A 21,063-nucleotide genomic window follows, 5' to 3' on the forward strand; every position below is an offset into this window, starting at 1 on the left:
ACTTCCATTCACAATTGCTTCAAAGAGAATGAAATACCTAGGAATCCAACTTACAAGGGATGTAAAGGACCTCTTGAAGGAGAACTACAAACCACTGCTCAGTGAAATAAAAGAAGACATAAACAAATGGAAGAACATACCATGTTCATGGATAGGAAGAATCAATATCGTGAAAATGGCCATACTGCCCAAGGTTATTTATAGATTCAATGCCATCCCCATCAAGCTACCAATGAGTTTCTTCACAGAATTGGAAAAAACTACTTTAAAGTTCATATGGAACCAAAAAAGAGCCCGCATCTCCAAGACAATCCTAAGTCAAAAGAACAAAGCTGGAGGCATCACGCTACCTGACTTCAAACTATACTACAAGGCTACAGTAACCCAAACAGCATGGTTCTGATACCAAAACAGAGATATAGACCAATGGAAAAGAACAGAGCCCTCAGAAATAATACCACACATCTACAGCCATCTGATCTTTGACAAACCTGAGAAAAACAAGAAATGGGGAAAGGGTTCCCTATTTAATAAATGGTGCTGGGAAAATTGGCTAGCCATAAGTAGAAAGCTGAAACTGGATCCTTTCTTTACTCCTTATATGAAAATTAATTCAAGATGGATTAGAGACTTAAATGTTAGACCTAATACCATAAAAACCCTAGAAGAAAACCTAGGTAATACCATTCAGGACATAGGCATGGGCAAGGACTTCATGTCTACAACACCAAAAGCAATGGCAGCAAAAGCCAAAATTGACAAATGCGATCTAATTAAACTAAAGAGCTTCTGCACAGAAAAAGAAACTATCACCAGAGTGAACAGGCAACCTACAGAATGGGAGAAAATGTTTGCAATCTACTCATCAGACAAAGGGCTAAGATCCAGAACCTACAAAGAACTCAAACAAATTTACAAGAAAAAAACAAACAACCCCACCAAAATGTGGGCAAATGACATGAAGAGACATATCTTAAAAGAGGACATTCATACAGCCAACAGACACATGAAAAATTGCTCATCATCACTGGCCATCAGAGAAATGTAAATCAAAACCACAATGAGATACCATCTCACACCAGTTAGAATGGCGATCATTAAAAAGTCAGGAAACAACAGGTGCTGGAGAGAATGTGGAGAAATAGGAACACTTTTAAACTGTTGGTGGGACTGTAAACTAATTCAACCATTATGGAAAACAGTATGGCGATTCCTCAAGGATCTAGAACCTAGAAGTACCATATGAGCCAGCCATCCCATTACTGGGTATATACCCAAAGGATTATAAATCATGCTGCTATAAAGACACATGCATACGTATGTTTATTGTGACACTATTCACAATAGCAAAGACTTGGAATCAACCCAAATGTCCATCAGTGACAGACTGGATTAAGAAAATGTGACACGTATACACCATGGAATACTATGCAGCCATAAAAAAGGATGAGTTTGTGTCCTTTGTAGGGACATGGATGCAGCTGGAAACCATCATTCTCAGCAAACTATTGCAAGAACAGAAAACCAAACACCACAAGTTCTCACTCATAGGTGGGAACTGAACAATGAGATCACTTGGACTCGGGAAGGGGAACATCACACACCGGGGCCTATCACGGGGAGGGGGGAGGGGGGTGGGATTGCATTGGGAGTTATACCTGATGTAAATGACGAGTTGATGGGTGCTGACGAGTTGATGGGTGCAGCACAGCAACATGGCACAAGTATACATATGTGACAAACCTGCACGATATGCACATGTACCCTAGAACTTAAAGTATAATAATAATAATAATAAAAACTATCTGTGAAACTGCTTTGTTATGTTTGCATTCAGTTCACAGAGTTAAACTTTTCTTTAGATTCAGCAGATTGGAAACACTTTTTTTGTACCATCTGTGAGGGGACATTTCAAAGCCCAATGAGGCCTATAGTGAAAAACAAAATATGCCACAATAAAAATACAAAGATACTATCTGTGAAAGTGCTTTGTGACATGTGCATTCAGCTCACAGAGTTAAACCTTTTAATGAATCAGCAAGTTGGAAACTCTTTTGTTGTTGAATCTGCCAGGGACATTTCAGAGCCCAATTAGGCCTATAGTGGAAAACCTAATATTGCATAACAAAAACTACAAAGAATTTATCTGTGAAACTGCTTTCTGAGGTGTGGACTCAACTCACAGAGTTAAATCTTTCTTCTAATTCAGCAGGTTGTAATCAATCTTTTTGTAGAATCTACAAAGGGACATTTTGGAGCAAACTGTGGCCTACATTGAAAAACCAAAAATCCCATAATAAAAGCTAGAAGGATGCTATCTGTGAAACTGCATTGTGGTATTTGCAATCAGTTCACAGACTTAAAACTTTCTTTTGATTCAGCAAGTTGTAAACACTTTTTTTGTAGAATCTGCAAAGGGACCTTTCAGAGCCCACTGTAGTCTATAGTGAAAAACCGAATATCTGGTGATACAAACTAGATTGAAGCTATCTGTAAAACTGCTTTGTGATGTGTGGATTCAGCTGACAGAGTGAAACCTTTCTTTTATTTCAGCAATTTGGTACCACTCCTTCAGTCGAGTCTACAAAGGTACATTTCGGAGTAAGCTGAGTCCTATAGTGAAAAACAGAAAATCTAGTGATAAAACTAGAACAAAGCTATCTATGAAACTGATATGTGATGTTTGCATTTAGTTCACAGAGTTGAACCACTTTTTTTGATTCAACAGGTTGAAAACACTCCTTTTTTAGAATATGCAAAGAAACATTTCAGAACCCCCTGAGGCCTATAGTGAAAAACAAAATATGATATAATAAAAACTAGAAAGAAGCTATCTGTGAAACCGCTTTGTGAGGTGTGGATTCAACATACAGAGATAAACATTTCTTTTGATTCAGCATGTTGGAAATCCTCTGTTTGTAGAATCTGTAAAGGGACATTTCAGAGGGCATAGAGGCCTATAGTGAAAAACCGAATATCCCGTGATAAAAACTAGATGCAATCCATCTGTGAAACTGCTTTGTGATGTGAGGATTCATTTTACAGAGTTAAACCTTTCTTTTGATTCGGCAGGTTGGAAACCCTCTTTTTGGAGAATATCCAAAGGGATATTTCAGAGTCCATAGAGGCCTTTAGTGAAAAATCAAATATCTGGCAATAAAAATCACAAAAACCTGTCTGTGAAACTGCTTTTTGATGTGTGAATTCTGCTCACAGTGTTAAACCCTTTTTTTTTTTTTTTTAATTCAACAGGTTGGAAACATTCTTTTAAAAAATACTGTGAAGGGACATTTATTTCAGAGCAAACTGAGACTTCTAGAGAAAAAACAAAAATCTCGCAATAACAACTAGAAAGGAGCTGTGAAACTGCTTTGTGATGTTTGCATTCAGTTTACAGAGTTAAAACTTTCTTTTGATTCAGCAGTTTGGAAATGCTCTTTCTGTGGAATATGTGAAGGGACATTTCGGATGGCATTGAGGCCAATAGTGAAAATCTGAATATTTCATGGTAAATATCAGAAAGAAATTGTTTATGAAACAATTTTGTGATGTGTGCATTCAGTTCATAGTTAAACCTTTCTTTTGATTCAGTAAGTTGTAAATGCTTTTTTGCAGAAATCTGAAAAGAGAGATTTCGGAGCCCACTGAGTTCTATAGCGAAAAACTGAATATCCCATGATAAAAACTAGAAAGTAGCTATCTATGAAACTCCTTTCAGATGCGTGGATTCAACTCAGACAGTTAAACCTTTCTTTTGATTCAGAAGGTTGGAAATACTTTTTTTGTAGTATCAGCAAAGGGAAATTTCAGAGTCTACTGAGGCCTGTAGTGAAAAACCAAGTATTCCACGAAAAAAAGTCAAAAGATTTTATCTGTAAAAATTTTATGATCTGTGCATTCACGAATTTAAATCTTTCTTTTGATTCAGCAAGTTGGAAGCACTCTTTTTGTAGTATCTGCAAAGGGACATTTTGAACCTACTGAGGTCTACAGTAAAATATCAAATATCCTTTGATAAAAACTACACAGAGTCTATGTGTGAAACTGCTTTGTGATGTGTGGATTCAGCTCACACAAATTAATCATTTCTTTTGATTCAGCTGGTTGGAAACACAATCTTTGTAGAAGCAGCAAAGGAACATTTTGGAGTCCATTGATTCCTATAGGGAAAAATTGTATATTCCATGATAAAAAACAGAAAGAAGCAATCTGTGAAACAGTTTTGTGATGTGTGCATTCAGTTTACAGAGTTAAACTGTTCTTTTGATTCAGCACGTTGGAAACTCCTTTTGTAGAAGTTGTGAAGGGACATTTCAAAGGCCAATGGGGCCTATAGTGAGAAAGCAAATATCCTGCAATAAAAACTGGAAATAAGTTATCTGTGAAACTGCTTTATTACATGCACATTCATTTCACATGTGGTTAAACGAGTTGGAAACACTCTGTGTAGAATCTGCGAAGGAACATTTCAAAGCCCATGGAGGTCTACAGTGACAAACCAAATATCCCACAATAAAACTAGGAAGAAAATGTGTGAAATTGCTTTGTGATGTGTGGATTCAGCTCAGTGTTATATGTTTCTTTTGATTCAGTAGGTTGGAAACACACTTTTTGTAGAGTATGCAAAGGGACATTTCAGACCCCACAGAGGCCTATAATGAAAAACCAAATATCCCGTGATAAAAACTACCAAAAAGCTATCTGTGAAACTGATTCGTGATGGGTGGATTCAGTTCACAAAGTTAAAAGTTTCTTCTGATTCAGTAGGTTGGAAACATTTTTTGTACAATTGCACAGGTACATTTTCCAGCCCACTGAGGCCTATAGTGAATAACTAAATATCCTGCAATAAAAACTCCAAAAATCTATCTATGAAACAGCTTTGTGACATGTGCATTCAGCTCACAGAGTTCAACCTTTCTTTTGACTACACAAGTTGGAGACATCTTTTTACAGAATGTGTGAAGAGACTTCAGAACCTACTGATGCCTCTAGTGAAAAGCCTAATATCCCATGATAAAAACTAGAAAGAATCAGCAGGGTGCGGTTGCTCACACCTGTAATCCCAGCTCTTTGGGAGTCTGAGGCGGGTGGATCATGATATCAGGTGATGCAGACCATCGTGGCTAATAGGGTGAAACTTTGTCTCTACTAAAAATACAAAAAATTAGCTGGGCGTGGTCGCACACATCTATAGTCCCAGCTATCCTGGAGGCTGAGGCAGGAGTTTGCTTGAACCCGGGAGGCTGAGGTTGCAGTGAGCTGAGATTGAGGCACTGCACTTTAGCCTGAGTGACAGCATGAGACTCTGTCAAAAAAAAAAAAAAAAAATCTAGAAATAATCTATCTGTTAACTTGCTTTTTGATGTGAGCATTCAGCTCACAGAGTTAAACCTTTATATTAATTCTAAGTTGGAAACACTCCATTTGTAGAAATTGCGAAGGGTCAGTTCAGAGCCCACTGGGGCCTACAGTGTAAAACCAAATATCCTGCGATGAAAGCTAGAAAGAAGCTATCTGTGAAACTGCTCTGTGATGTCTGCTTTCACCTCACTGAGTTAAATTTTTCTTTTTATTCGGCAGATTGGAAAAACTCCTTTTATAGTATCTGCTAAAGGACATTTCAGAGCCCACTGAGGCCTGTAATGAAAAACCTAATATCACGTGATAAAAACTAAAAAGAAGGTATCTGTGAAACAGCTTGTAATGTGTGGATTCAGCTAATAGGGGTAAACATTTCTGTTGATTCAGCCACTTGGAAACACTATTTTTGTAGAATCTGCAAAGGGACATTTCATAGTAAAGGACATTTCACAAAAGAGGCAGGCAGAGGATAGAACCAGCAAGGCCTGAGTGGCTGCAGTGTCATCACAGGGAGGCCTCTTCGTTCCCAGAAGTTCCCAGGGCTTCCCCAGGTTAGGGCTAAATACTTGGACTCTGGCCCAGGGTGCCTGTGTCTCTCACAGAGGAGCCAACAGGCGGTGACAGGGTCGTAGGCGGGTCTGTGTGGGTGGGCAGAAACTCAGGGGTAGGTTGAGGAACACAGAAGAGAGAAGCACAAGGCCTGAGCGAGTGCTGGGTCATCCTTGGGAGGCCTCTCCCTTCCCAGAAGCCTCCGAGATGCCCTCCAGATTGAAGCTAGAGCCCCAGCTTTGGGCCAAAGTGACTGTATCTCTAACAGAGGGCCTCCAAGGGTGGAGACGGGGCCACAGGCGGGCCTGTGCACGTGGGTAGAAACTCAGAAGGACATTGAGGCAGGCAGAGGGGAAGCAGAGAGGCCTGAGCAGGTACTGGGTTCCCACAGGGAGGCATCTCCCTTCCCGGAAGCGCCCGGGGTGTCCCCGTGCTTGAGACTGGAACACAGGCCAAAAATGCCTGTGTTTTTCATGAGGGGCCCCAACGGGCAACAACAGGGCCGCAGGCGGGCCTGTGCGGGCAAATAGAAACTCAAGGGGATGTTAAAGCAGGCAGAGGAGAAAAGAGGCGATGCATGAGCAGGTGCTGGGTCATCCCAGGGAAGGCTCTCCCTTCCCAGAAGCCCCTGGGATGCCCCTCTGGTTGAGGCTAGAACCCTGGGCGACTGACCATGGTGCCTGGAGGCCCCCACAGGCGGCAGTGTGGCCACCGACAGACCTTTGTGGGTGGACGGAAACATAGGGGGACGTTGAGGCAGGCAGATGGGAGAAGCAGAGAGGCGTGAGCAAGTGCTGGGTCCTCCCAGGGGGTCCTCCCCCTTCTCAAAAGCCCCTGGGGTGCACCCTAGGTGGGGGCTGGAACCCCAGGCTTAGACCATGGTGCCTCTGTCTCTCACGGATGGCCTCACGTGAGTCATTGGGGCCGCAGTTGAGTATCAGCAGGCGGGCAGCAACTTAGGGGAATGTTGAAGCAGGCAGAAGGTAGAAGCTGTGAGACCGCAGGAAATGCTGGGAGCCTATCAAGGAAGCCTCTCCCATTTGAGAAGCCCCCATGGCTGTCCCTGGAGGGCTGTAAAGCCCCAAGCTTTGGAGCAGCGTGCCTGTGTCTCTAGTGGAAGGCCCCCACAAGTGAAAATGGTGCTTCAGAGTCGTGTGGGTGGGCTGCAAGGACTCAAGGGGACGTTGAGTCAGGCAGAGGGGAGAAGCAACGAGACCTCAGAAAATGCTGGGTGCCTCCCAAGTAGGCCTCTTTGATTCCAGAAGCCCCCAGGGCTGTTGCAGGCACGCTGTAAAGCCCCAGCTTTTGGAGCAGGTTGCCTGCCTCTCTCACGGAAGGCCCACACAAACAATAACAGGGCCGCAGGGTGGCGTGAGCGGGCAGCAGGGACTCAGGGGGACGATGAGGCAGGCAGAGTGGAGAAGAGCCGAGAACACAGAAAATGCTGGGATTTTCCCAAGGAGGCCTCTACCATCACAGAAGCCTCCAGGAATGTCCCGGACCGGCTGTGAAGCCCCAGGCTTTGGAATAGCTTGCCTGTGTCTCTCCAGGAAGGCCTTCAAAAGCGAAAACCGAGCCGCAGGGTGGCGTGGGTGGGCCACAGAAACTCAGCGGGGACGTTGATGCAGGCAGAGAGGGAAAGTGGCTAGACTGCAGGGAATCCCAAGGAGGCCTCTCCCATTCCAGAAGCCCCCAGAGGTGTTCCGGGCCGGGTAAAAAGACCCTTGCTTTAGAGCAGGGTGCCAGTGTCTCTCGCATAATACCCCAACAAGGGAAGACAGCGTCACAGCGTGGCTGGACAGGCCACAGGGTGGCTGGGCGGGCCAGAGGGACTTAGAGGACGGTTGAGGCAGGCAAAGGAAAAAAGCGGTGAAACCACATGCAATGCTGGGAGCCTCCCAAGCATTGGGACCTCTCCCATCTAGAGGTCCCCAGGCCTGTCCCAAGCAGCAGAGAGGAGAAGTAGCGAGATCGCAGGAAATACTAGGAGCCTATCAATGAGGCCTCTCCCATTCGAGAAGACCCCAGGGCTTTCCCTGGCAGGCTGTGAAGCCCCAGACTTTGGAGCAGGGTGCCTGCGTCTCTCGCCTAAGGTGCACACAAACGATAACTGGGCCGCAGGGTGGCATGAGCAGTTGGCATGGACTAGGAGGACTTTCAGACAGGCAGAAGGGAGAAGCAGGGACACCACAGGGAATGCTGGGGGCCTCCCAAGAGGCCTCCCCCATTCCAGAAACCCCCAGGGCTGTCCCAGGAGAAATGTAAAGACCCAGGATTTGGAGCAGCGTGCCTGTGTTTCTGGCAGACGGACCCCACAAGTGAAAACGGGGCCACAGGGTGGTGTGGGCGGGCTGCAGGGACTCAGGAGGACTTTGAGGCAGGCAGAGGGGAGAAGGGATGAGACTGCAGGGAATGCTGGGAGCCTATCAAGGAGGCCTCTCCCATTTAAGAAGCCCCCAGGGCTGTCCCTAGCGGGCTACAAAGCCCCAGGCTTTGGAGCAGCATGCCTGTGTCTCCCGCGGAAGGCCCCTGCAAGTGAAAACGGGGCCGCAGGGTGTCGTGGGTGGGTGGCAAGGACTCAGGGGGATGTTGAGTCAGGCAGAAGGGAGGAGCCGTGAGACCGCAGAAAATGCTGGGAGCCTCCCTATGAGGCCTCTCTCATACCAGAAGCCCCCAGGGCTGTCCCAGGTACGCTGTAAAGCCCCAGGCTTTGGAGCAGGGTGCCTGTGTCTCTCGCGGAAATCCCAACAAGCGAAATCGGGGCTGCAGAGATACACGGGGATGTTGAGGCAGGCAGAAGGGAGAACCGGCAAGACCACAGGGGATGCTAGGAGCCTATCAAGGAGGACTCTCCCATTCGAAAATCCCCCAGGGCTGTCCTGGGCGGGCTTTAAAGTCCTAGGATTTGGAGCAGTGTCCCTGGGTCTCTCGGGGAAAGCCCCCACAAGCAGAAACGGGGTCAAAGGATGGCATCGCCGGGCCGCAGGGACTCAGAAGGACGTTGAGGCAAGAGGGGTGTAGAAGTGGCAAAACGACAGGGAATGTTGGGAGTCTCCCAAGTAGGCATTTCTTAACCTGGAAGCCTCCAAGGCAGTCCCAAACGGGCTGTAAAATCCCAGACTTTGGAGCAGGGTGCCTGTGCTTTGCGCCGAAGGCCACCATAAGGGAAAAGGGGACTGTCGGGTGGCGCTGCTGGGTCTCAGAGACTCACAGGGACGTTGAGGCAGGCAGAGGGAAAAACTGACGAGACCACAAGTAATGCTGGGAGCCTACCAATGAGGCCTCTCCCGTCTGAGAATCTTCCAGAGCTGCCCCGGGCAAGGTGTAAAGCTTAAGGCTTGTGCCTGTGTCTCTTGCAGAAGTCCTCCATAAGAGAAAACGGGGCCGCAGAGTGGTGTGGGCAGGTGGCAAAGTCTCAGGGGACATCGAGGTAGGCATAGGGGAGAAGCAGCGAAGTCACAGAGAATGCTGGGAGCCTCCCAAGGATGACTCTTCCATCCCAGAAGCCCTCAGGTCTGTCCTGGCGGGACTATAAAGCCCCAGACTTTGGAGCGGGCTGCCTGTGTCTCCTGTAAAAGGCACCCACAAGCGAAAACGTGGCCGCAGGTTGCCGTGGGCGGGCAGCAGGAACTCAGAGAGACATTGTGGCAGGCAGACCAGGAAAGCAGCCAGATGGCAGGGAATGTTGGGAGCCTCCCAAGGAGGCCTTTCCTATCCCAGAAGCCTCCAGGGCTGTCCCAGGCGAGCTGTAAAGACCCTGGTTTTGGAGCAAGGTGCCTACGTCTTTTGCAGAATGCCCCCCCAAGCGAACACAGGGCTACATGGGGGCGTGTGTGGGCCGCAGATACTCAGGAGGACATTGAGGCAGGCAGAGAGGAGAAGTAGTGAGATCGCAGGGAATGCTGGGAGCCTATCAATGAGACCTCTCCCATGAGAGAAGCCCCAAGGGCTGACCCAGACGGGCTCTATATCTTCAGGCTTTGGAACAGCGTGCCTGTGTCTCTCATGGCAGGCCACCACAAGCGAAAACGTGGCCGCAGGGTGGTGGGGCGGGTTGCAAGTACTCGGGGGACATTGAGGCAGGCAGAGGAGAGAAGCGGCAAGACAACAGAAAATGCTGGGAGCCTCCCAAGAAGGCCTCTCTTATCTCAGAAGCCCCCTGGGGCTGTCCTGGGCGGGCTGTAGAGCCCCAGGCTTTGGAGCAGGGTACCTGTGTCTGTCGCAGAAAGCCCACACAAGTGAAAACGGGGCCGCAGGGTGGCGTGGGCGGGTCTCAGGCACTCAGAGAAACGTTGAGGCAGGTAAAGGGGAGAAGCAGGGGCAACGCAGGGAATGCTGGGAGCCTACTAATGAAACCTCTCTAATACCAGAAGAAAACATGGTGTCCTAGGCAGGCTGTAAAGCTTCAGGCTTTAAAGCAGAGTGCCTGTCTCTCTCGGCAAAGGCCCCCACAAACAGAAATGGGACCGCAAGGTGGCATGGGCAGGAACTCAGGGGGACCTGAGGCAAGCAGAAGGGAGAAGCGGCGAGACCACAGGGAATGAACCATCTCAGAAAAGTTTAGGTCCCTCCCGTGTGGGCTGTGAAGCCCCAGGCTTTGTAGAAGTGTGCCTATGACTTTCGCGAAAGGCCGGCACCAGCCAAAACGGAGCAACAGGGAGACGTTGGCGGGCGGCAGGTACTCAGGGAGACATTAAGGCAGTCAGAGAGGAGAAGCAAAGAGACTGCAGGGATTACTGGTACCCTCCCAAGAAGGCCTCTCCTGTCCCAGAATAATTTAGGGCTTTCTAAGGCGGGCTGTAAAAGCCCAGGCTTTGGATCAAGGTAACTGTCTCTCGGGGAAGGCCCCAGCAAATGAAAACAGGACCTAAGGGTGGCGTGGGCGGGCGACAGGGACCCAGGGGGATGTTAAGGCAGGCAAGGGGAGAAGTGACGAGACCACAAGGAATGCTGGAAACATCTCAAGGAGGCCTCTCCCATTCTAGAAGAATCCAGGGCTCTCCCCCGCGATCTGGAAAGCCCCAGACTTTAGAGCAGGGTGCTGGTGTCTCTCGCAGAATGCCCCCACAAGCGAAAACGGGGCTGCAGGGTGGCGTGGGAAGGCCACAGGGACTCAGGGGGACGTTGAGGCAGGCAGAGGGGAAAAGTGGCAAGACCGCAGAGAACGCCGAAAGCCTCCCAACGAGGCCTTTTGCATCCCAGAAGTTCCCGTTCTGTCCTAAGCAGTCTGTAGAGCCCCAGGCTTTGGAGCAGGGTTTCTATGTCTCTCACAAAATGCGTCCACAAGAGAAAACGGGGTTGCAGGGTGGCATCAGTGTGCTGCAGGGACTAAGGGGGACATTGAGGCAGGCCAATTGGAGAAGGTGCAGAACTGCAGGGAAACCTGGCAGCATCCCAAGGAGGCCTTTCCCATCCAAGAAGTTCCAGGGTTAACCCAATCGGGTGGTAAAGCCCCAGGCTTTGGAGCAGGGTGCCCATGTCTCTAGCGAAAGGCCACCACAATGAAAACCACGGCCACAGGGTGGCGTGGGCTGGCCACTGGCACTCAGGGAGATGTTGAGGTAGTCAGAGAGGAGAAGCCTCGAGAAGGCAGGGAATGCTGGGAGTCTCCCAAAGAGGCCTCTTCCATCCCAGAAGCGCCCAGTGCAGTCCCTGGTGGGCGGTAAAGCCCCAGTCTTTGGAGCAGAATGGCTGTGTATTTCGTGGAAGGCCCACACAAGCGAAAACGGGGATAGAGTGTGGTTTGGGTGGTCGGCAGGTCCTAGCGGGACGTTAAGGCAGGCAGAGGGGAGAAGCCGCGACACCCCCATGGAATGCTGGGAGCCTCCCAAGGAAGCCTCTGCCATCCCAGAAGCCCCCAGGTCTGTCCCGGGTGAGCTGTAAAGCCCCAGGCTTTGGAGCAGGGTGCCTGTGTCTCTCTCTTGGAAGGTTCCCACAAGCAAAAAGGAGGTCGAAGAATGGCGTGGTCGGGCTGCAGGGACTAACAGGTACATTGAGGCAGGCAAAGGGGAGAAGCAGCAAGACCACAGAAAACACTGGGAGACTACCAAGGAGGATTCTCCCATTTGAGAAGCCCCCAGGGCTGTCCCAGGCAGGCTGTAAAACCCCGGGTGTTGGAGTAGCTTGCCTGTGTCTCTTGCAGAAGGGCCCCACAAGCCAAAGCAGGGCCGCAGGCTGGCCCGGGTGGGCCGCAAGGACTCAAAGGGATGTTGAGTGAGGCAGAGGGGAGAAGTGGGAAAATGGCAAAAAATTCTGGGAGCCTCCCAAGGAAGCATCTCCCATCCCAGTAGCCCTCAGGGCTTCCCAGTGAGGGCTGTAAATCTCCAGGCTTTACATCAGGGTGCTCGTGTCTCTGTCGGAAGGCCCTCACAAGCGAAAACGTGACTGCAGTGTGGCGTAGGCAAACTACAAGGACTCAGGCGGACGTTGAGACAGGTAGAGGGAACAGACAGTTTGAACACAGAGAATGCTGGGAGCCTCCCAAAGAGGCGTCTCCCATTTCAGAAGCCCCCAGGGCTATCTTGGGCAGGCTATAAAGCCACGAACTTTGGAGAATGGTGCCTGTGTCTCTTGCAAAAGTCCCCCAAGAGCAAAAACGGTGCCGCAGGGTGGCGTGGACAGGTGGCAGGGACTCAGGGGCCATGGAGGCAGGCAGAGGGAAGAAGCAGCCACAACACAGAGCATGATGGGAGCCTCCCAAAGAGGCCTCTCCCATACCAGAAGCCGCAGTGCTGTCCTGGGCTAGGTGTAAAGACTCAGGCTTTGAGCAGGGTCCCTGTGTCTCTCGCTGAAGTCCTCCGCTATGAAAAACGGAATCTCTGGATGGCATGGGCAGTCCCTGGGACTCAGGGGAATGCTGAGTCAGGCAGAGGGGAGAAGTGGCGAAACAGCAGCAAAGACTGGCAGTTGCACAAGGAGGCCTCTCCCGTTCCAGATGACCCCAGGGCTGTCCCAGACAGCTGGTAAAGTCACAGGCTTTGGAGCAGAGTACCTGTATCTGTCACGGAAAACCCCCACAAGCAAAAACGGGGCCGCAGGGTGGCATGGGCAGGCCGCAGGGACACAGGGGGAAGTTGAGCCAGTAGAGGAAAGAAGCAGCGAGACTGCCAGGAATGCTGCCAGCCTGCCAAAAAGGCTGCTTTCATCACAGCAGCCCTCAGAACTGTCTTGGGCAGGCTGTAAAGCCCCAGGCTTTGGAGCAGGGTGCCTGTGTCTTTCACCCAAGGCCCCCACAAGTGAAAATGGGGTTGTAGGTTCGCGTCGGCAGGCAAGAGGGACAGGGTGATGTTTAGGCAGGCAGAGGGGAGAAGCGGCAAGATCACAGCGAATGCTGGGAGCCTCCCCAGGATGCGCCTTCCATTTCAAAAGACCCAAGGGTGAACCCCGGGCGGGCTGTAAAGACCCAGGCCTTGGAGCAGAGTGCCTGTGTCTCTCACAGAATGATTGCACAAGAGAAAACTGGGCCGCATGGTGGCATGGGTGGATACCAGGAACTCTGGGGGATGTTGAGGTAGGCAGAGGGGAGAAGCGCCGAAACAGCAGGGAATGCTGGGAGCCTGCTAAAGAGGACTCTCATCCCTGAAGCCCCCAGGGCTGTCCTGGGCGGGTTGTAAAGCCCTAGGCTTTGGAGAAGGATGTCTGTGTCTCTCGTGGAAGGCCCCCAAAAGGGAAAATGAGGCCTCACGGTGACCTGGGCAGGTCGCAGGGACTCAGGGGAACATTGAGTCCAGCAGAGGGGAGAAGTGGGGAGACCCCAGCAAATGCTAGGAGGCTTATAAGGAGGCCTTTACCATCCCAGGAGCCCCATGTCTGACCTGGGAAGGCTGTAAAGCCCCAGGCTTTGGAGCAGAGTGCCTGTGTCCCCCACAGAAGGCTCCCACAAGTGAAAACGGGGCACATGGTTGCGTGGGCAGGTGACAGGAACTGAGGGAAATGTTGAGGCAGGCAGAGGGGAGTAGCAGCACGACAGCAGTGCATGCTGGCGACCTCCAAAAAAAAGGCTTCTCCCTTCCCTTAAGCCCGCAGGACTGTCCCAGGCGTGCTATAAAGCCCCAGGCTTTGAAGCAGAGTGCCTGTTTCTCTCTCGGAAGGCCCCCACAAGCAAAAACGCAGCTCTGGGGTGTTGTGAGCGGGCCGCAGGAACTCAGGGAAACGTTGAGGCAGGCATAAAAGAGAAGAAGCGAGATGGCAGGGAATGCTGGGAGCCTCCCAATGTGGCCTCTCTTATCCCAGAAGCCCGCAGGGCTGTCTTGGGCAGCTTGGAAAGCCCCAGGCTTTGGAGCAGTGTGCCTGTGTCTCTCGCAGAAGGCCCTTAAAAGCAAAAACTGGGTCGTAGGAGGGTGTGGGCCAGGCGCTGGGACTGAGTGGGACGTTTAGGCAGGCGAGGGGTAGAAAGGGCAAGATGGCAGGGAATGCTGGGAGCCTCCCAAAGACGCCTATCCCACTTCAAAAGCCCTCAGGGTTGTCCTGGGCGGACTGTAAAACTTCAGGCTTTGGAACAGGGTACCTGTGTCTCTCGCGAAGGGCCCCCATAAGCCAACAAAAGGCCGCACATTTGCATGGGCAGGCCTCAGACACTCAGGGGGACGTTGAGGCAGGCAGAGGGGAGAAGGGGCAAGACAGCAGGGAGCACTAGGAACCTCCCAAGGAGGCCTCTCCCATTTCAGAAGTCCTCAGGTCGCTTCCGTGCGGGCTGTAAAAATCCAGGCTTTGAAACCAATTGCCTGTGTCTCTCACGCATGGCCCCCAAAAGCGAAAACGGGGCCACAGTCTGACGTGGGCTGGTGGCAGGGATTCTGGGGGACGCTGAGGCAGGCAGAAGGAAGAAGCGGCTAGATGGCAGGGAATGCTGGTAGCCTCCCAAAAAGGCCTCTGTTATCCTAGAAGCCCCAAGGGCTGTCCCGGGCGGGCTGTAAAGCTTCAGGCTCTGGGGCAGAGTGCCTGTGTATCTCTCGGAAGGCCCTGAAAAGCGATAACGGGGCCACAGGGTGGCTTGGGCTGGCTGCAGGGACTAAGCGGGACATTGAGGAGATCAAAGGGGAGAAGTGGCCATACCGCAGAAAATGCTGAAAGCCTTACAAGGACACTCTCATCCCAAAAACCCCTAGGGCTGTCCCGGGAGGGCTCTGAAGTCCCAGGCTTTGGAGCAGGGTGCCTGTGTCTCTCGCGGAAGGCCATCAAAAGCAAAAACGGGGCCGTAGGGTGGGGTGGGCGGGCTGCAGGGACACAGTGAGACGTTGAGGCATGCAGAGGGGAGAAGGGCAAGACAGTAGGGAATGCTTGGAGCCTCCCAAAAAGGTCTCTCTTATCCCAGAAGCTTCCAGGGCTGTTCTGGGCGGGCTCTAAAGCCCCAGGCTTTGGAGCAGAGTGCCTGTATCTCTCGCGGAAGGTCCCCACAAGCGAAAATGGGGACGCAGGATGGTGTGTGTGGGCCGCAGGGACTCAGGTGAACTTTGAGGCAGGCAGAGGAGAGAATCAATGAGACCGTAGGGAATGCTGGCGGCCTCCCATGGAGGCCTCTCCCATCCCAGAAGCCCACAGGGCTGTCCCGGATGGGCTATAAAGCCCCAGGCCTTGGAGCAGGGTGCCTGTGTCTCTCCAAGAAGGATTTTACAAGCAAAAACGTAGCTGCAGGGTGATGCGGGCGGGCCGCAGGGACTCACGAAGATGTTAAGGCAGGCAGAGGGGAGAAGTGGCAAGAACACAGGAAAAGGTGGGAGCCTCCCAGAAAAAGTCTCTTTTATTTTAGAAGCATTCGTGACTGTCCCGGGTGGGCTGTAAAGCCACAGTCTTTTTAGCAGCATGCCTTGGTTTCTCGTGGAAGGCTCCCGTAGGTGAAATCAGAACCACAAGGTGGCGTGGGTGGGTGACAGGATCTCAGGGAAATGTTGAGGCAGGTAGAGGGCAGAAGCGGCTAGAACGCAGAAAATGCTGGGAGCCTCCCAAGAATGCCTCTCCCATCCCAGAAGCCTTCAGGGGTGTCCCAGGCGAATTGTAAAGCTCCAGGTTTTGGAGCAGGGTGTCTGTGTCTCTCGCTGAAGGAACCCCTCAATCGAAAATGGGACCACAGGGTGGCATGTGCAGGTCCCTGGGACTCAGGGAGATGTTGAGTCAGGCAGAGGGGAGAAACGGCAAGACCACAGGGAAAGCTTGCAGCCACCCAAGGAGGCTTCTCTTATACCAGATGCCCTCAGGGCTGTCCTGGGCGGTCTCTAACTCCTCAGGCTTTGGAGCAGGGTTCCTGCGGGTGTCTCGGAAGGCCCCCACAAGAAAAAACGTGGAAGTAGGGTGACGTGGGCAGGCTGCAGGGACTCGAGGACGTACAGACAGGTAAAGGGGAGAGGCAGCGAGATCACAGGGAACGCTGGGAGCCTCCCAAGAGGCCTGTCCCATCGGAGAAGTCCCAAGGGCTGTCCAGGGCGGGTTAGAAAGCCACAGGCTTTTGAGAAGGGTGTGCGTGTTTCTCAGGAAGGCCCTCACAAGCGAAAACAGGACCATAGGGTGGCATGGGTGGGCTGCAGGGACACAGGGACTTGTTGAAGCAGGCAGAGGGGAGAAGCGGTGAGACAGCAGGGAATGCTTGGAGACAGCAGGGAATGCTTGGAGTCTCCCGAAAAGGCCTCTCTTACCCTAGAAGCCCCCAAGCTGCCCCGGGCGGGCTGTAAAGCTCCAGGCTTTGGAGCAGATTGTCTGTGTCTCTTCCAGAAGGCCCCAACAACGGGGGCTGCAGGGTGGCATGGATGAGCTGCAGAAACTCAGGGGGACGTTGAGGCAGGAAAAGGGAAGAAGTGTAGAGACCACAGGGAATGCTGGGAGAGTCGCGACGAAGCCTCTCTCATTCCAGAAGCCCCCAGGGCAGTATTGGGTAGGCAGTGAAGGCCCAGGCTTTGAAGCAGGTTGCCAGTGTTTCTCACAGAAGGCTCCCTAAAGCTAAATTGGGGCCACTGGGTAAGGAGGGCGGGTCACAGGGACTCGGGGTGGACGTTGAGGCAGTCACAGGGAAAAAGTGATGAGACTTTAGGGAATGCTAGGAGCCTCCAAAGGAGGCCTGTGTCGTTTTCTTTTGTTGTTGTTGTTGTTTTTGTAAGGGAGTCTCGCTCTCACGCACCCAGGCTGGAGTGCAGTGGCGCGATCTTCACTTTCTGCAAGCTCCTCCCAAAGGAGGCCTCTCTTATCCCAGAAGCCCCCAGGGCTGTCCCGGGCAAGCTGTGAAGCGCCAGGCTTTGGAGCAGGGTGCATGTGTCCATGGTGGAAGGACCCTGCAAGCAAAAATGGGGCGGCAGGGTGGCATGGGTAGGCCACAGGGACTCACAAGGACGTTGAGGCAGGCAGACGGGAGAAGTGGCAAGATGGCATGGAATGCTGAAAGCCTCCCAAGGATAACTCTCCCATCCCAGAAGCCCCCAGGGATATTTCAGGTGGGCTGTACAACCTCAGGCTTTGGAGCAGCATGCCTGTGTCTTTCGTGGTAGGCCTTCACAAGCGAAAACATGGCCTCAGGGTGGCGTAGGAGGGCCATAGGGATTCAGGGAAATGTTGAGACAGGCAGAGGGGAGAAGTGGCAAGACCGCAGAGAATGCTGGGAGTCTCTCAAGGATGTCTTTCCTATCCCAGAAGCCACCAGTGCTGTCCCAGATGGGCTGGATAGCCCCAGGCTTTGGAACAGGGTCCATGTGTCCCTCTTGGAAGGCCCCTACAAGCGAACATGGGGCAGTAGGGTGATGTGGTTGGGCCTCAGGGACTCAGGGGTACATTGAGGCAGGCAGAGTAAGGAAGAGGCGAGACCACAGGGAATGCTGAAAGCCTCCCACAGAAGACTCTCCCATATTAGAAGTCCCCAGCTCTTTCTCGGGTGGGCTGTACAGCCCCAGGCTTTGGAGCAGCATGACTGTCTCTGTCCTGGGAGGCTTCTACAAGAGAAAATGAGGCCGCAGTGTGGCGTGGTTGGGCCGCAGGGACTCAGGGAGACATTGAGGCAGGCAGAGGGGAGAAGCAGTGAGACCGCAGGGAATACTGGGAGTCTCCCAAGAAGGCCTCTCCCATCCCAGAAGCACCCAGGGCTGTCCCGGGTGGGCTGTAAAGCCCCAGGATTTGGAGCACAGTGCCTGTGTCTCTCACGGAAGGCCCCCACTAGCGAAAACAAGGCTGTAGGGTGGTGTGGGGCAGCTGCACGAACTCAGAAGGATGTTCATACATGCACACAGGAGAAAAGGTGAGACTACACGGAATGCAGGGAGCCTCCCAAGTGGGTCTCTCCCATTTCAGAAGCCCTCAGGGCTGTCCTGGACTGGTTGTAAAGCCCCAGGCTTTGGAGAAGAGTGCCTGCGTCTCTCGCAGAAGGTCCCAACAAGCAAAAAGGGGGCCTCCGGTTGACGGGGGCGGACGGCAGGGACTCAGGGAATGTTGAGACAGGCAGAGGGGAGAAGCAGCGAAACCGCAGGTAAGGCTGCGAGCTTCCCAAGGATGCCTCTTCCATCGCAGAAGCCCCCAGGGCTTTCCCGGGCTGACTGTGAAGCCCCACGCTTTGGAGCAGGGAGCCTGAGTCTCTTGAGGCAAACTCCCACAAGTGAAAATGAAGCCGCAGGGTGGTGTGGGCGGGCAGCAGGGAGTCAGGAGGACGTTTACACAGGAATAGAAGGGAAGTAGGGAGACTTCAGGGGATCCTGGGCGCCCCCCAGGGAAGACTCTCCCATCCCAGAAGCCCTACGCTTTATCCCAGGCACACTGTAAAGCCCCAGGCTTTGGAACAGGGTGCCTGTGTCTCTCGTGGAAGGCCCTCACAAGCGAAAGCAGGGTGGTGGTGGCGGGCCACAGGGACTCAGGGGGATGTAGAGGCTGGCAGAGGAAAGAAGCAGTGAGCCGTCAGGGAATGTTGGAAGCCTCCCAAGTAGGACTCTCCCATCCCAGAAGCCCCCAAGTCTTTCTCATGCTGTAAAGCCCCAGGCTTTTGAGCACCGTGCCTGTGTCTTCGCGGAAGGCCCCCACAAGCGAAAACGGAGCCTCAAACTGGCATCACTGGGCAGCAGGGACTGAGGTGGACGTTGAGGCAGGCAAAGGGGGAAATTGTTGAGACCGCAGGGAATGCTGGGAGCCTCTCACCATGGCCTCATTCACCCCAGAAGCCCACAGGGCTGTTACTGGTAGCCTGCAAGGCCATAGGCTTTGGAGTGGGGTGCCTGTGTGTCTGGCTGAAGGTGCCCACAAGTGAAAATGAGGCCGCAAGGTGTAGTGGGCAGGCTGCAGGGACTTTGGGGGACGTTAAGGCAGGCAGAGGGGAGAAGCAGCGAGATCTCACAAAATAATGGAGTCTCCCAAGGAGGCCTCTTCCATTCCAGAAGATCCCATGGCTGTCCCGGGCAAGCTGCAAATGCCCATGCTTTGAAGCAGGTGCCTGTGTCTCTCGCGGAAGGCCCCCACAAGCAAAACGGGGCCTCAGGCTGGCATGGTTGGGCCTCAGGGTCTCAGAGGGAGGTTGACACAGTCAGAGGGGAAAAGCAACGAGACCACAGGGAATGACAGGAGCCTCTCAAGGAGGCCTCGCCTATCTCAGAAGCCCCCAGGTTTGTTTCGGGCAAGTTGTAAAGACCCAGGCTTTGGAGTAGGGTTTATGTGTCTTCCGCAGAAGGCCCCCACAAGCTAAAACTGGGCCGCAATGGGGAGTGGGCGAGCTTCAGGAATTCAGGAGGACATTGAGGCAAGCAGAGAAGCGGTGAGACCGCAGAGAATGCGGGGGAGCCTCCAAAAAGGCCTCTCCCATCTCAGAAGCCCCTAGAGCTGTCCGGGCGGGCTGTAAACGCCAAGACTTTGGAGTAGAGTGCCTGTGTCTCATGACGAAGGCCTGTACAAGCAAAAACAGGCAGCAGAGACTCGGGGACGTTAAGGCAGATGGAGGAAAGAAACAGCAAGACCGTAGGGAATGCTGGAAGCCTTCCATGGAGGGCTCTGCCGTTCCAGAAGCCTGTAAGACTATCTGGAGTGTGTTGTAAGGTTGTAATGCCCCAGGCTTTTGAGCACGATGCCTGTGTCTCTCACAGAATGCCCCCAAGAGAAAACGGGGCTGCAGAATAGCATGGGCAGGCAGCAAGGACTCAGGGAAACGTTGAGGCAGGCAAAGGGGAGAATTGGCAAGACTTCGCCAAATGCGGGGAGCCTCCTAAGGAGGCCTCTCCCATTCCAGAAGATTTCAGGTCTGTCCCGTGCAGATTGTAAATACCCAGGCTTTGAAGCATGGTGCCTGTGTGTCTCGTGGAAGGCTCCCACAAGCAAAAACAGGGCAGCAGGATGGTGTGGGTAGGTCACACAAACTCAGGGGGACGTTGAGGCAGGCAGATGGGGGCAGCAGTGAGAACTCAGGGAATTCTGGGAGCCTCCCAAGGAGGTCTCTCCCATTTCAGAAGCCCCTAGGGTTGTTCTGGCAGCCTGTAAAGCTTCAGGCTTTGGAGCAGGGTGCCCGTGTCTCTTGCCACAGGCCCCCACAAGCGAAAACGGGGCCACAGGGTGGTGCAGGTGGCCCATGGGGACTCAGTGGGACATTGAAGCAGGCAGAGGGGAGAAGTGGCAAGAGCAAAGGTAATGCTGAAAGCACCCCAAGGAGGCCTCTCCCATCCCAGAAGCCCCCAGGTCTGCCCCAGGAGAGCTGTAAAGCCCCAGGCTTTTGAGTATGGTGCCTTTGTATCTCGCGGAAGGCCTCCAGAAGCAAAACGGGGCAGCAGTGTGGCATGGGCCAGCTGCAGAAACTCAGGGGGACATTGAGGGAGGGAGAAGGGAGAAACAGCAAGACCACAGTGATGCTAGGAGCCTCCCAATGAGGTATCTCCCATCCCAGAAGCCCCCAAGTCTGTTCCAGATGGGCTATAAAGACCCAGGCTCTGGAGCAGTGTGCGTGTTTCTCCCACCAAAGGCTCACACAATTGAAAATGGGGCCACAGGGTGGCGTGGGCCAAATGAAGGGACTCAGGGGGACTTTGAAGCAGGCCGAGGGGTGAAGCAGCTAGACCGCAGGAAATTCTGCTCGCATCCCAAAAAGGCCTCTTAGGTCTCAGAAGTTCCCAAGGCTGTCCCAGGCTAGCTGTAAAGCCCCAGGCTTTGGAGCAGGGCTTCCTTGCCACTCGCGGAAGGTCTTCACAAGCAAAAACGAGGCAGCAGAGTGGC

This window comes from Chlorocebus sabaeus, chromosome 8 (genome assembly GCF_047675955.1).
Source record: "Chlorocebus sabaeus isolate Y175 chromosome 8, mChlSab1.0.hap1, whole genome shotgun sequence".
NCBI classification, from domain to species: Eukaryota; Metazoa; Chordata; class Mammalia; order Primates; family Cercopithecidae; genus Chlorocebus; species Chlorocebus sabaeus.